Genomic DNA, 4807 nt, shown 5'->3' on the forward strand with positions numbered 1-4807 from the left:
TTTAAGTATTCAGCATTGTGGTCATGTGCCCATCTCTGTGTCCTGTGTTTTTCGGGGAAATGTTTTTATCATAATTCTAATACCGACTTTGTTTCTAGTTTCATTTTGTCTTGTGTAAATCATTTACATCTTGAATTTATTATAGTGAACGGGATTGGATTTGCAATTAGATAGATCTGTATTTTTTTTAATTCCAGTGTAATTAACATACAGTGTTATATTAGTTTCAGGTGTACAATGTAGTGATTCAGCTGTTCTATGTAGTACTTACTGCCCCTCATCATAAGTCATTCCTAATCCCCTTCACCTATTTCACTCATCCCCCCACCCACTTCCCCTCTGGTAACAACCAGCTTATTCTCTAGAGTTAAGAGTCTGTTTTTTGGTTTGTTTGTCAAAAATATGGAACGCTTCACATATGTGCATGTCATCCCTGTGCAGGGGCCATGCTAATCTTCTCTGTATCTTTCCAGTTTTAACATTTAGCACATGTGCTGCTGGAGTGAGCATGATAGATCTCTGTTTTTGTCCCAAGTTCTTCCAATGGACATTTGAACGTGTTTTATAAACTTTTGAACCTTAATTTCCACTTCGATGTTTAAGGTCAACATGAGGGTCAAAGAACCCAAGTTTAGATAATATATCAGAACAAAGACAGACATACAGTAGGTAGGCCTCTGTAAAAGCGGGTTGCCCTTTTCCAGCTGCTATTCCTCATTTTGAAGATGGGGCGATAGGGGAGAAGAGCAGAAGTGGCCAGCATGTGGCCCCCAAGACATTTTCACTTCTTGACACTCTATTTGCTGACAGCATTGAAGGAGATAATGCTAAGTGAAATAAGTCAAGCAGAGAAAGACAATTATCATATGGTTTCTCTCATCTATGGAACAAGAACTAGGAAGATCGGTAGGAAAAGAAAGGGATAAAGAAAGGGGGGATAATCAGAAGGGAGAATGAACCATGAGAGACTATGGACTCTGAGTAACAAACTGAGGGCTTCAGAGGGGATGGGGGTGGGGGAATGGGATAGGCTGGTTATGGGTAGTAAGGAGGGCATGTATTGCATGGTGCACTGGGTGTTATACGCAACTAATGAATCATCGAACTTTACATCGAAAACCAGGGATGTACTGTATGGTGACTAACATAATAAAAAAATATTATTTTAAAAAAATAAAACCAGAAGGAACCTCAAACTCCTTCCAACACAGAACCTTGAGCTGCATGGATGTGACATTTAAGATAAAACCTGTTTGTTATCNGTGCCCATCTCTGTGTCCTGTGTTTTTCGGGGAAATGTTTTTATCATAATTCTAATACCGACTTTGTTTCTAGTTTCATTTTGTCTTGTGTAAATCATTTACATCTTGAATTTATTATAGTGAACGGGATTGGATTTGCAATTAGATAGATCTGTATTTTTTTTAATTCCAGTGTAATTAACATACAGTGTTATATTAGTTTCAGGTGTACAATGTAGTGATTCAGCTGTTCTATGTAGTACTTACTGCCCCTCATCATAAGTCATTCCTAATCCCCTTCACCTATTTCACTCATCCCCCCACCCACTTCCCCTCTGGTAACAACCAGCTTATTCTCTAGAGTTAAGAGTCTGTTTTTTGGTTTGTTTGTCAAAAATATGGAACGCTTCACACATGTGCATGTCATCCCTGTGCAGGGGCCATGCTAATCTTCTCTGTATCTTTCCAGTTTTAACATTTAGCACATGTGCTGCTGGAGTGAGCATGATAGATCTCTGTTTTTGTCCCAAGTTCTTCCAATGGACATTTGAACGTGTTTTATAAACTTTTGAACCTTAATTTCCACTTCGATGTTTAAGGTCAACATGAGGGTCAAAGAACCCAAGTTTAGATAATATATCAGAACAAAGACAGACACACAGTAGGTAGGCCTCTGTAAAAGCGGGTTGCCCTTTTCCAGCTGCTATTCCTCATTTTGAAGATGGGGCGATAGGGGAGAAGAGCAGAAGTGGCCAGCATGTGGCCCCCAAGACATTTTCACTTCTTGACACTCTATTTGCTGACAGCATTGAAGGAGATAATGCTAAGTGAAATAAGTCAAGCAGAGAAAGACAATTATCATATGGTTTCTCTCATCTATGGAACATAAGAACTAGGAAGATCGGTAGGAAAAGAAAGGGATAAAGAAAGGGGGGATAATCAGAAGGGAGAATGAACCATGAGAGACTATGGACTCTGAGTAACAAACTGAGGGCTTCAGAGGGGATGGGGGTGGGGGAATGGGATAGGCTGGTTATGGGTAGTAAGGAGGGCATGTATTGCATGGTGCACTGGGTGTTATATGCAACTAATGAATCATCGAACTTTACATCGAAAACCAGGGATGTACTGTATGGTGACTAACATAATATAATAAAAAAATATTATTAAAAAAAAATAAAACCAGAAGGAACCTCAAACTCCTTCCAACACAGAACCTTGAGCTGCATGGATGTGACATTTAAGATAAAACCTGTTTGTTATCCCTGCACTGGATAATCTCTAAGGTTGTAGCTGAGACACTATGAGCCCACAAGAAATGGAACCCAATTTTCAAAATCATACAACTGAGTGGAAAGCAAATTTTCAAAGCTCAGAAGATACAAGCAATAAGATATAGAATGGGGTAGCTTGCTGAAGGAGGCATTCAGAAAACCCTGAGTGTGGAGATGAGATTGGCATTGGTCATTGTGGAAGTAGAATTTAGACCCCACAAAGTTGTCTATGTCTCAATTCCTGGAACCGGTGAATGTATTACCTCACATGACAAATGGATTTTTTGGTTGTGATTAAGAATCTTGAAATGGGAAGGTTGTCCTGCATTACCTGGGTGACCCACTGTATTAACAAGTCTTTACGAGAGAGAAAGAGAAAGAGAGAGAGGCAGGAGCGGCAGAGTCAGAGGGAATGTAAGGACAGAAGCAGAGTCGGAGATGCGGCCGGTCAAGGAAAACAAGCAGCTTCCAGAAGCTGGAGAAGGTGAAGAACTGGCCCCCCAGAGCCTCCAGAAGGAAGGCAGTCTTACTGACACCTTGATTTTAGCCTTGTAAGACCCATTTTCAGCTTCTGACTGCCAGTACTATAAAATAATAAATGTGTTTTGTTGTAATCCACCACGCGTGTGGTACTTCGTTCCAACAGCAATAGGCAATTGCTCCTCATCCTAAGTGCGCTCCGAATCCCTTCACCTGTTTCACTCCTCCCCCCCACTTCCCCTCTGTGCTATCATCAACAGTCAGGTGTCAACAGTCAGGACTTTAAAGAAGGGCTTGGATGGACAATAAAAGAGGGACAGTTGGGTGAGTAGTAGATGAAAAGCAGAGGCTTAAATGTGAGAATAAGCGAAGAAGACAGTGGGAAGTATGGAGCCTGACCGGTTTGAAGCAGTGGGATAGGCTGCTGCCAAGAAGGAAGCCAGTTCCAGAGTTAAGCCTTGGACAGGTTTGGTAGCCTGAATTTGAATCCTACTTCTGATGTTTTCTCAGTAACCTCGGTCCAGTTACTTAACTTCTCTAGCATTACAATGTTGCCTCTAAAAGTAAGAATAACAGTACTGCCTATTTCATTGGGTTAAATGAGATCGTACGTGTACGATGTCTAGTACTGAATACGGCTCCATAATGGGAAGTGCTATTTTTTTACGAATGGAAGACAAAGGTGAATTGCCACTTCATTAGATTATAAAAAACCCTGAATACCAGAGTGAGATTAGGAAGCTTTACTTCCAAGACATTGTGTGACCATCAGAAGATCGTGAATGGGAAACTAACTTAAAAACGCCAAAAAGACTCCTGTGGTGAATTAATATGGCAAAGACAAAAGACAGGAAAACCACCCATTTAAAAGGCAAGTTTGAAGGATAGAGGTTGATCTTCACGTTAATATAGGAAAAGTTAGGCGCCTACTGCTCAAGTATGTTGGCTGACTCTAGTGGTTTATTATAGGGTAGAATGTAGTGGAAACATCCTTAGGCTGGTAGTTCAGTGAAAAAGGTTCTGCTCTGGCTGTGTCAGCCACTCATTACCACTTTGAGTGAGCCCCTCATGTATATGGTGAAGTCAGCCCTCATGGCTCAGCATTCGCTGGGGCCCTGCTATTTCCAAGTCATACTTCTCTTGGGCTTATCTTTTCTGTGAGCCTGACGTCAAATGATTTATCCTCAGAAAACTGCAAGGATAAAAGAGGCTTCCTGAAAAGCAAATTAGTCCTAATTGCTATGAATCTCAGTAACTATTTAAACCCTGCACTTACCAAATAATTAGATTTTTTTTACAANGGCTGACTCTAGTGGTTTATTATAGGGTAGAATGTAGTGGAAACATCCTTAGGCTGGTAGTTCAGTGAAAAAAGTTCTGCTCTGGCTGTGTCAGCCACTCATTACCACTTTGAGTGAGCCCCTCATGTATATGGTGAAGTCAGCCCTCATGGCTCAGCATTCGCTGGGGCCCTGCTATTTCCAAGTCATACTTTTCTTGGGCTTATCTTTTCTGTGAGCCTGAGGTCAAATGATTTATCCTCAGAAAACTGCAAGGATAAAAGAGGCTTCCTGAAAAGCAAATTAGTCCTAATTGTTATGAATCTCAGTAACTATTTAAACCCTGCACTTACCAAATAATTAGATTTTTTTTTTACACAGTTATGAAGAGTAGCTATAGGACATTCAAAAGGTATAAATCAACATGTAAATATTGCATTTCATATCCAATTAGATCGTTTCTATCCATGCTATGATCTCCTGTATGGCATCTTTTGGACAGGGCCATTTGCCTAAAACAAGCCAAGGAAAG

At 40.6% G+C, this 4807-nt stretch overlaps 2 pseudogenes; both read right to left on the minus strand.

The window, feature by feature from the left end:
- Positions 1-396: 396 nt before the first annotated feature.
- LOC117796871 lies at positions 397-496 on the minus strand (annotated as a pseudogene).
- A 1137-nt stretch (positions 497-1633) lies between these two features.
- Positions 1634-1733, minus strand: LOC117796872 (annotated as a pseudogene).
- Between the last annotated feature and the right edge of the window lie 3074 nt (positions 1734-4807).

The sequence above is a fragment of the Ailuropoda melanoleuca genome, chromosome 16, assembly GCF_002007445.2.
Source record: "Ailuropoda melanoleuca isolate Jingjing chromosome 16, ASM200744v2, whole genome shotgun sequence".
Lineage (NCBI taxonomy): Eukaryota > Metazoa > Chordata > Mammalia > Carnivora > Ursidae > Ailuropoda > Ailuropoda melanoleuca.